Raw genomic sequence first — 12281 nt, 5'->3', positions numbered from 1 at the left:
TCCTTTTTCCATTCTTCTGAAATAGTCTTCTTTTGAGTAGCTAGGTTTTTATTTTATGAATATGGTAAATTTTGAAATTAACAGGATTTACCTTTTAAGTTTTGACTGTTAAAACGTATGAAAACTAAACTGCAGAGTGACTCTAGTCATGTTAGTATAATTGCATTTCTGAATATTTTTATGTGTTTATCATTGTTTTACTTTTATCTTTCTCATAAGACATAACTTGCAATATCTGGTTCACTAATGTATCAATCTATTTTTCTTACTGAAAAAATATATTACCATCATGCCATAATTAATAGTAAAAATAATAATAATTATGCTTCATGTCAAAGATCACTCTGCATCCTCCATGTAAAAACTGATCAACATAATTATAATAGTTGACAAATTTTTAAAAAGTCTATTTGTCTTAAGTCACCAGGTATTTAACAAAATCAGAACTATTATTAGAAATTTATATATAGGAAAAAACCAAATTTTCTGTTTCATTTATCAACATATTTCAGGAGGAATAAAAGTGTGTTTTTTTGGAGATCGTTAGGAAAAATAATTAGTAGATAGATGATGACTTCATAACCTACAATTATGCACATAAGTGAATTAGAACAAAATAAAGCATTAGCAGTCTTAATGCACATTACAAAACTGAAAGAAACATTAGTACCATGACAGTAAATTAGTTGTCTGAGAATTAGTGATGTTAGATTTATTAAGATGTACTTTAGAAATGGTGACCATAGAATGAAATGCTAAATACCACCTCTACCCCCCACAAGTATGTCTCACACTTTATTTGACCACAAAACAGTTGAAAAAGCCTTTGAATCCAGCCAGCAGTTACAATAAGAGGCAATTAACGATCCATAAAAGAATATAAATCTTCTTGTGGAGCTTACTTTACTGATCTTTTTAAAGAATGATAGCCCATATTTAACAAATTAAAATAGTGCAAAGCACTTAAAAAATGTTCCCTATGCTCATACCTAATAACCTTGCCGAAACACAACAAGCAATCTTGTATTAAGGGGGCCTTTGAACTCTGAAAAAAGATTGCAATTCTTTTCCATGATTTTCATGAATTAATAAAAATCATACTACATAATTCTCTGAAGTTATCTATCTGATTATTAAGAATAACAGAATTAAAGAATAGCTTGCTAATGTTTGTAAATGATCTCACATTTTCTTTTCTTTTTTTTTTTTTTGAGTTGGAGTCTCACTCTGTCGCCGAGACTGGAGTGCAGTGGCCGCTCCCGGCCACCGCAGCCTCGACCTGCTGGGCTCTGGCTCACATTTTCTTATTCACCTCAGTTTAGATCTGTAATGTTATATATTTGATTTGCACACAATGAAATAATAGAATACTTAAATCATAGTAATGTAGAACAGGACAGATACACAACTAATTGCCATTATAAGAATTCTACTTTTAGCTATATATTTGGACACTTATTGATCATTTTTTTTATTGAATGGTTGTAACAAATATCTGTATTAGAAACCTGGTTTTATGTCTCTAAAAGTTAGCAGAATTCATTCATGACTACTTTATAGCTCTTTGGATTTTCTATCTTTGTTAATAAAACAAATAGATTTTAAAAAGCCAGAAAATAAATGACCATTTATTAAAAACAAATGGGATCATTGTTTGTTCTGACACCCAGGCTGTAGTTCAATGGCCCAATCATAATTCACTCCTGCCTTGGCCTCCCGAATAGCTGGGACTCTGGGTGCTCACAACCATGTCAAGTTATTTTTTTTTTCTTTTGTAGAGACAGAGTCTTCTTCTGTTGCCTAGGCTGCTATCGAACATCTGGTCTTAAGCAATCCTCCTGCCTAGACCTCCTAAAGAGCTAGGATTAAAACAAAAGCGACTGTGCCCCCAAAAGATTCCTGTTCTTAATTTTAAGATAGTTTTCACACAATTTACTCTTTATGTTTCCTTCTTTGTCTTTCTTCCACTAACTATTCTTCTCCCTTGACTCACATACATGTGTTCTGGGATTTATTGGGTGACACATCAACATGGTTCTTCACCAATCATTTAATACCTGCTCCTTTCCCCCATGTAGGTGATAGTTCTATATGTAGTTTTAATTAAAACGTAATTAAATCTTACAGTTGTCTGATTCTTGTAGCTAATTTAAGAAAAGATTAGAAGATAATTGTTTCTTTTATATTTTTCTGATTCCATCTCAATAACATTCTTCAGAAATAATAGAGCAAAAACTAGTGTGTTTTCTGAAAATGTTGCCCTTTTATTTAACATAAAATATATATTTTTTTAATTTCAGAGACACTGATGTTTACAGCTGGTCAGTTTCAAATAAAGACTAATAAATGGACATGAACAGAAAAAAGCACATTTTTGATGAACCCAGTGTAGAAACACCAATGGCTAACATTTGATTTCTTTTAGGCAATGATGGTCCATTTCTTTATTTCTTCTCTCAAGTTATCAAAATTTCATCAAATCAGAGGCAAGGAATCTGTTTCAGTTTCAACCACAGACCTATTAAACAGTCATATCTAGAGTAGGCCAGCACTGGCACAATAGAACTTCATAAATATGACCCCTCCCACAACTCACTCTTCCTGTCTGTAGATTTCCTGACAGGATTCATTAACACTATGAAAACAGCCACTGGGAGGAGATCTCAAAATCCACTCAAAGAATAATAAATAATACTGAGGGTGAGTTGCTTATATTATTCAGTATTGCCAATGCATGTTTTCTCACCATCTCACTGTGGAAGAGATGGTTATTCCCCTCTGTTACTGTATAGACATGCTGCAGATATGTCCTGTCCTTCAAACACTCTGTGTTCCTTAGCTCCTCTCCTATGCAGATGTTAATGTGACTTGCTTTCACCCATGTAAAATAAGTTGATTGGTATGTGTCACCTGTATCCTTTGCCATGGTATTTTATAAAGCATGTTGGATTAAGTGTTTTTTTCTTTCTTTAATCTGCATCTAAATACAAGTAATCGGGAGCACTAAAAAATGATGTCTGTACAAAATGAAGTTACCTGTATCTCAATGTCAAAACATGAATGAAAGTTACAAATATTAGATGCTACATGTGTGAGAAACAAGTGTTTATTGCAGCTAATAGTTCAGTAATTATTAGTTCTTAAGGTGGTTAGTGTTACCCTAATACATTTACATCATACTTAGTTATTTATATGTCTGTGCTTACAAGTCCATTGAGAAAAAAATTTATAATTATCTTTATACATATATCACACTGTACCTCATATGCATACGATTATAATTTGTCAATTAAAATTTCCTTAAAAGAATGGAATAGGAGTGTTATTTAAATTGTTTTCTTCCAATCTTCTCAGTCTCTAAGATTTCATTCTCTTGTAAAATTCCTAAGTTTTATTGGTATGCTTGAGAGAGTCTTGGTTTAACACCAAATGGACAGAAGCTTTGATAATTTTTCATTCCCAGAAAAGTGGTTTATTAGTTAATCATGTGTATGTAAGAAAGTAAGTTCATAGAGAAAATAAATTATATTTTTTATATTTGTGTCATTGAAATTGACTAATTCTCATTGCCTATGGTGTCAAGATTTCATTAAACTATTTTAAAATTTTAGAAAACAACTGATATTTGCATATTTACCTTATATCCTGTAGTCTTTCTAAACATATTTAGTAGTACTATTGTATTTGAAAACATCATCTTTAGAATTTTCTACTTATCATGTTATCTGCAATAATTAGACTTTATTCCTTTACATCTTTATGTCTTTTATTTATATTTTCTTGACTTATTGCACAGATTGCTACCTCGAGCATACTACTGAAGAGAAATGACAAGACTGGCATTCTTGTGATTCTTCCAAACTTATGAATAGAGTATGCAATCTTTCACCATTAAGTATAATATTAGCTATAAATTTTTTATAGAACCTGTTACCAAATTTAGGATGCACCCTTCTATTCCTGCTTTGCTAAGAGGTTTCATCATGAACAGGTTTTAATGGTGTTAAATAATTTTTGTGCATCTATTGAGATTATCTTATAGTTTTTAACCTTTATTCTATTAGTGTGGAAAATTGCATTTACTACTTTTTAAATGTTAAATCTGTATTGAATTCCTTAGATAAGCCCCACTTGGCAGTGGTGTATTACCCTTCTCTAATGTTTTATTGGAGTTGCTAGTATTATGTTAAGGGTTTTTGCATTTACAGTTATTAGGGTTACTGTTTAGTAGTTTTCTTGCAATGTCTTTACATTTTTTTGATAGCAGAGTAATGTTAATGTCATAAAATGAGATGAGAGATGTTTGATCCTTTTTTATGTTTTAAAAGAGATTGTGTAGAATTATTATTTTTTCTTCCTTAAACATTTGATAGACTTCACCATGAAATAATTCAGTCTTGAAATTTTTAATGAGGAGATTTTATCAATAGGTATCAGAAATTATTATTATCTTTCCAGTTATTTTTTAGTCTGTATCAATGGTATGTTTAAAAAAAAAAAGAATTAGTACATTTCATCTAAGTTGTCAAATTTATAGTTAGAAGCTTTTCATATTACACAATTATTTTTATTTTAAAGTCGTTCGTTCCTAATCCTTGTCAGATAAGAAACCATTTGTTTTTATTATACTAATGCTTTAAATTTTGTGCAATAAAATATATTGTGTTACAAAATATGGCTTATCTTGGTGATTAATTCATATAAACCTGAAAATAATGTACATTTTGTTGTTTTCGAGTAAATTACTCTATAAAAAACTATTAGGTACTACATAGTTCCAATTAGTTGAGGCATCTAAAAGAGTCAAACTCACAGAAGCAGGAAATGCAATAGTGATTGTTATAGACAGGGGTGATGAAAATGAAAATGAAGGCTTTTTTTTTAAAATAGGTATGAAGTTTCATTTATACTAGAGGAATGAGTTCCAGAGGTCTGCTGTAAAACATTGTGCCTATAACTAGCAATACAGTATATACACTTCAAAATTTGTTGAAAGGGTAGAAATCTTATTAAGTGATCTTAGGACACACACACACACACACACACACACACAAACACACACAAGCGACACAAGAAAACTGTGGGGTTGTCAAATATGTCTATTACCTTGATGATGGTGTTACTATTACAGGCATTTGCATATGACCAAACTCATCAAATTATACATATTAATTGTGTGCAGTTATCTGTATATCAATTATATCTTAATACAGATGTTAAAGTCCATTAGGCACAGTTTGTTGATAATGCTGTTGAATTATTCCATAATCTTTCTGATATTCTATTTGTTCTAACTATTACAGAGAGAGATGTGAAAATCTCCAATGCTAATAGTGGTTATATTTATTTCTACCTTCGTTTCTGTAAATATTTGTTTCATATACTTTGAAGTTCTGATATTGGATTAGGATATATTTAGGATGTTTTATGTTTTCCTAATTAACTCCTTTACTGTTTTTGAAAAGTTCTTTTTAACTCTGATAATACGACACGTTCTGAAATCTAATGTGTTTGATAGTAGGATCACTCCAACATTCCTATGTTTAACATTTTCATAGTATATTTTTTTCCATCCTTTTTTATTTAATCTCCTGTGCTTACTTCTAAAGAGGATTTCTGGTTGTTTGTATTTAGTTGAGTCTTACTCAATGTGGCAGCCTCTGTCTTTTATTTGAAATATTTAGCCTATCTAAATTGCCATCATTATCAAGCCATCATCATGGTTGGGACAAATTCATTACCTTTCTGTTTGTTTTATGTTTTCTACATATCTCCTTTCTGTTTTGTAAATAAACTTTTAATATTCTCTTGCTTTTTTTGAATTTTTGAGTATATTTTAGAATTTTATCCACACTATTGGTTTATTGCCTATACATCTTCAATTTGATTTTTTTTCAATAGTTGAATTCGGATTTAAACTGTGAAAAATTAGTTTATAAAAATTACCTTTAACTGGCATTAAGTCACCTCATATGCAATGTTAGCAATTATATTTTGCTACTTTTTTTCCTTATTCAATCCTTTGTGCTATTTCTTTCATATATTTTATACCTAAATGGGTTACAAATTCCAATATATACTGCCATTATTTTGCTTTAAATATTAAATCGTGTGTAAAATTTTAAAATATAGAAAATATCTTCAACACTTACTTAGCTATTTAACTATTTTAAGTTGTGTCCAAATATTTATATAGTGTCATCTTTTTCTGCTGTATTTCTTATATTATATAGTCTGTTTATGAAACATTTTATTGGTTAGTGTTTGTCTTAAAAAAAAAAGTTTTTATTTTGCCTCGTTGTTTTTATTGAGTATACAAGAGAAGAACTGGAATTACTTTTTGGAGGGTAGACCCTTTATAATACATGCATCCCCCAACTAGGTAAATATTCTAGGCATCCATCGGCATCAACGTGCTAGCTAGTGCTTTTGTGAGAGGCTGCATTCAGCTTCGGTGATTTTTTCTTTTCTTTTCTTTTCTTTTCTTTTGAGATTCTTTCTATAGTTTTGCCCTTTTCATGATGTGTGATTTACAAGTGCACCTGCCCACATCTCACTGAGTATTCAGCAGATTTTGACCAAAACCAGCATAACTCCCATGTCCTACCCTCCCTATTCACCCTATCTTGCCTAGCAACCGTTTTTTGGTGTGTGCTTTTGTTGTTTGTTTGTTTGTTTGTTTGTTTGTTTGTTTGTTCCCTGGAGGAAAAAAGGAGTCCTCAGAGGGAAACGTTTTGCCAAAGTGGAAAAGGTGAAACAGCAACAACAAACAAAAATGGCAGCAGCACTAAAAAGCATCCATATTAACAAGTTCAAAAACTGTTTTGAGCAGTGGAAAAAAGCATCTCCATAGGTGTATTGTATCAAATGGAGAGTACTTTGAAGGTGACTGAAGTTTAACATGGAAGAATGAATACACAATTTTTTACATAACTTTATTTTAGTATAGAGATTTGGGGAACAAGTCTGTTTGGGCCTCCAACTAGTCCTTACTTCCCCTGGTGTAGGGCCAGGTACCCTTTGTGTTGTTAATGGGTCCCTTCCTCCTTTGGCAGTGTCCTGTGTCTCTTGATCCCTCACTTGTGCTATTGTGATTAATGCTCAGGTCTCACTTATGAGTGAGAACACGTGGCATTCATTTATTTCTTTCTGTGATAGATCACTAAGCATGATGGTCTCCAACTTCATCCAATTTACTTCAAAGTCCATAATTTTTTCCTTCCTTATGGCTGCAGAATATTCCTTCATGTCCATGTACCATATTTTCTTTAGCCAGTCCACTTTCTATGTTCTATGGGAAGCAAAGTTAGTTTTTTTTTTTTATAAATCAATTCTGGGATTTTTGGGCCCCACTTGTAAGGTTCTTAGTTGACCAAAAAAAAAAAAAATATATAGACATATATATATATGTCTATATATATCTCCTAACAAAATATATATATTTATTTATTATCTTAAGATATATATTGTGAAATATATCAATACATTTTATTCTGGTTTGTACAATTTCAAATACAAAATCTGGCATAATTCTTATCTATGCTTTTGTGTATACATACATGATTTTCTTCTGACTGATGTTAATAATTTCTCTTCATTACTGGCACTTAGCAATTTATTTATGATGACTTGTGATTTGCTTTGCTTTTCCCTGTGGATCTGTGTATGTCTGTTTATATTATTTGGAATTTTTCAGAACACTTGAATATATGGGGCATAGTTTATATTAAACTTGGAACTATTTCAGCCATTATAAATAGTCATAATAGTTCCAAATTTAATATAAACCAGTTTTGCTTTGTTCTTTTGTGATTCTAATTTCACTTCTATTAAACCAGTGAATATTTTGTGACATGTATCTGAAAATATGCTTATCATTTTTACTTATGTTTTTCTCTCTGCTTCATTTTATGTGCTCAGATTTACTAATTGTTTATTGTATAGTGCCTTAATTGTTATACAGTTAATTTTTCATTTCCAATATTGCATTTTCCAATTTTTTGAGAAGTTGTTATATATGTGTGTGTATATGTCCATATGTATGTCATATTTTTCTGATTCTTTATATATGAAATATTACTTCCATCAGATGGGAGATAGTGTATACATTATATTGAGTGCTAGATTTCATTTGCGTTCTTACAAAATATTTTAGACTTTTTTTAAGGTAGTTAACTTACTAACTTATCTGTTTGATCCTTTTACATCATTGTTTTTAAGCACTACAAGGGCAGCTCAAGAGTAGCCTTTAATCTAGGATTTATTTCGTTTGAATTCCAAGATGTACTTCATGTGATATTTCTACTGAATACTATGTATATTCAATGAAGTCTCTGTACTCTGGCTGGAGGACTTAATAATTTCTCAATCCATGTAAACTCAGAGAATTATTTATCTTATAGTTCCCTGAGGAAAAAATCCTCTGTTTAAGAAACCGTTTTGCTTCTCCTTATAGGGTTTCTTGAGATAGTTGATATTTAGCCCCAAATTTAGGATTCATGAAAATATTTAGGTTTCATTCTCTGCATAACTTTCTTCTCTCTAGAATTCTGTTCTGCAAATTGTATAAGTTTCTGAAGGAGTTAAAACATATTTTCCTGGAATATTGACTATTTGAGTTAAAGACACTTAAAAAACAGCAGTTGCAAGAAGATCACTTTGAACTTCATGCTGCTTCTTAAGAGAGGACATGAAAATTCTGTGTGAAAGATACTTTCCCTGTAGTGGAAAAAAAGGCAACATCTATATCATCAAAGATGAGAAGTTGAGACTAAGAGAATTCTGTACGTACTCTTATCTTTGAAGACTCCCCTCATAATTTAGTTTCTTATTTAAAACATATTATTATTTGTCCCAGTTTAGTATATAAATAACTGTCTCTTTATTTGAGTCTTCATTACTCTATGAAAATTCTCATGTCACATAAATCAACTTGTATGATTTTCTCCTGTTAGTCTATCCCATGTCAATTTAATTCTCAGACTCAAATGGAATCATAGGATGATGGAGGTGAAATTTTTCCATGCCCATACTCTCATTTTCCCAAACTTAAATGTATTTTCCCCAACTCAAAAAGATCCAGGCTCTGTTTGAGTTCTTCTCCACAGAAAGCAGTGAAAATCTTACCACCAGACAGGAATCTTGGGCAGTGTTAGAATTCACCTTCTTGGTTCTCGTCTTTCAGTTATCATAATGTTATGCTTTCTCCTGCTGAATGTCAGAAAAGAGTGTCTCTTCTATTTTTGTCTAATTTTGTATTTTAAAAATTGCTACATATTTCATCCTTTAATGAATGTTCATTTGAATTATCTACAAACAAAAGTAACATTTAGGTAAAATATATGCAGTTTTTGGTCATAAAATTTATCCATGTAAAACAAAATACTCACAGACTAATTAGACTTAATATGTCAAACAATATTGATTGTATTGAAATTAGTTACCAAAATGTTTTACCCAATTCAGGGTAAAACATCAAAATAACTAGCAAAAATTTCTAAAAGGAATAACACACATTTATTACATTTTGGATGACAAAATTTATCGTCTCTAAAACATCTATAGCTGACTTTAGCCATAGGTCCTTTCAAGAAGTAAGAGCACCTAATTATTTTAGGTGCTACAACTAATCTAATACACCATTTCAGCTACTTGGAAGGCTGAGGCAGAAGGATCACTGGAGCTCAGCAGGTCGAGGCTGCGGTGGCCGGGAGCGGCCACTGCACTCCAGTCTGGGTGACAGAGTGAGACTCCAACTCAAAAAAAAAAAAAAAACCTAATACACCATATTTTTCGTGTTTTATTTTTTTTATTCAATAGCCTCGCTCTTGCTTTCTAATCATAGCAGTAGAAAGTATAATTGACATTAATTGAATAATGTGTGATCCATTAGCCTGACTTCTAAATAATAAGAATAAAATGCATACTATTTAGTTATTTATAAAGGCATAATTACACTTCTATGAATTGCCTATTGAGAAGCTCATTGATGATTTCTTTTCTAAGGTATTATATGACTATTCTTGTAAGTAGATTGATATAGACAACATAAGAAGTTTTAAAATATATCAATAGGATTAACTGCATAAAATGATATTCAGTGCTTCATAAATAGCAAATCATTAATGGCTGTCATCATATTAGCAGTGATATTTTGAGTCATCTCCTAGAATCGTTAATTTAGTTAGAACACCATAATCTTCTTCCAATAATTTCACATTTATTAACAAAATATTGTCGGCATATTTGGAGCAATTTTATTTTCTGAACTTGTGCCTTACTTACAAACCATGAAACAGCAGTTGTATAACTATTCACAACTTTTCTTCAAACATGTGTATAGATGTCTACTCTATCAATCAACATTGCCATTTTCAGCTGCTGCTGGTATGAAAAATGTCAGTTTATTTCCAAATCTATAAATTTTACTCTGAAAGGCTCTACAAAAACTAATGTATTATTTTCCACAAATCATACTAGTTTCACAATATAGATTTTATATGTATGCAGCCCTTGGAACTTTCTATTTTACAATGATTAGGATGTGTGTGATACATTTTTTGATCTAGGAAGAGTTTAACCATTCTGAATGCTACATTTCTTACTTGCCAAATAAATAAATCAAAGGTTACAACACAAAGTTTGTTCTAAAGGTATGACAACATGAAAAACAAGATTAAACACATTGATTCTTTCTACATGAACTCTTCTACTCATGCCTAGTATATTTTAAAAATTTCTTTACAGAGAACGCGTCCTCTAAATGTATTTGCTTTATGATTGCCTATTGAGAATCTAATAAAGTGTAAAAACTATGTAGGTCTTTTTCTGTGTTCTCTTTACATTGTTTTGACTACCTCTTCCTTTCTGGTCTCTCTCTTTCTCTCTGTGCCCTTTGAAGATATTTTTTTCTTGTTGAAGACATTTTTCTCATAGCATTTCAAAACTCTCCTGAACTTACTTGCTTACATATTTATTTTTCTCCATTGGAAAATATATCAAAGAGACCCATGTATCTAACTATTTTTTTAAAAATTATCTTGTATATTCTCTGGCACAGTTTTGCCTCCTAAAAAATGTTTGTTAATTAAGGCCTTGACACAGAAATATCTTATAGGAAAACTGCCTTTCAGTATTTATATATCTGAATGTGCACAAAGTTTGCTATTCTGTCTTTAAATATCTTTGAGATTTACCTTCTCACAAATTTGCTTTACTCTAACACAATTCCACTCTTTATTTTGGCTGGGTAACCATGAACAGCTCCAGATCAAATTCCTACTAGGTCAGCAAATTCCAGCTGGTAGACAGGCTTTCAACTTTCCAAAGTTTCCATTAAAGTTTTGGAGAATGGACGCAGAGTAGCCTTGTTTGGGTTGCATGCCCATGTTTGTAGCAAACCAGGTGAAGTTAGGAGAAAGGAAAATATACAGATTAGCTAGGACATCATCAGACTATCACTAATATATGGAGCTGGGGAGTAAGAGGGTGGATGAGGTTGGTAAGGTTAGTCCCAACTGGAATGACAAATTGGAAAGCGTGGGGAGTTTAATAACTAAAGAGAATAATAAAAGACTCCTTGACAGATAACCCCCCCCCCAAAAACAAAACAAAACAAAAAATATGACCACTACAATATAACAAGGTTTTGGAAAACAGACTGCAATAATCAATATGAGATACATGGATTTCTTTATAGTCCAACTACAATTAACTTAGATAATGCTACATTAGTTTAATAAATTATCTAATATCTATTATTTACAATTTATTTTTACTATTTCAAACTATATATTTTTTTTCTCAAAAGTACCTCTTACTACATATGCTATCTTATTAAATTTGTTTTTTATTTGGACAATGTAAGCTAAAATGTATAGTGTGGTATTTATGCTTTGGGCATGTGGCAAAAAGTGAAAGTATATTTGTGACTAAAAAGAATGACTATAATAAAAAGTTGAAAATGTATATATGAGTTCCATAAAAAATGGAAAAAATGAAAAGTAGTAAATAATTTTTTATTTCTATTGAATGTAAATGCATACATACCTAAACATAAAAAGAAAGAAAAGAATAAAATTTTGAGAGAGTAAGAAAAACAAGAGACAGAAAATAAAGACTGGCACCATCTACAGATATTTATATATATATATTCCACAAGCAAAAGGTCTTTTAAAATTCCTGTCTGGGCATATAAAATAGCCTCAGAAGACCAATTATTGGCAATTTTGAGATTAAAAAGAAAAACCTCTTATAGGATTCCTGGACTAAAGCACGTGCAT

Source organism: Carlito syrichta, unplaced genomic scaffold, assembly GCF_000164805.1.
Source record: "Carlito syrichta isolate Samal-C Ts95f unplaced genomic scaffold, Tarsius_syrichta-2.0.1 Scaffold305306, whole genome shotgun sequence".
Classification (NCBI taxonomy): Eukaryota; Metazoa; Chordata; class Mammalia; order Primates; family Tarsiidae; genus Carlito; species Carlito syrichta.
The sequence above is the reverse complement of the archived record's forward strand: the minus strand, read 5'-3'. Positions refer to the sequence as shown.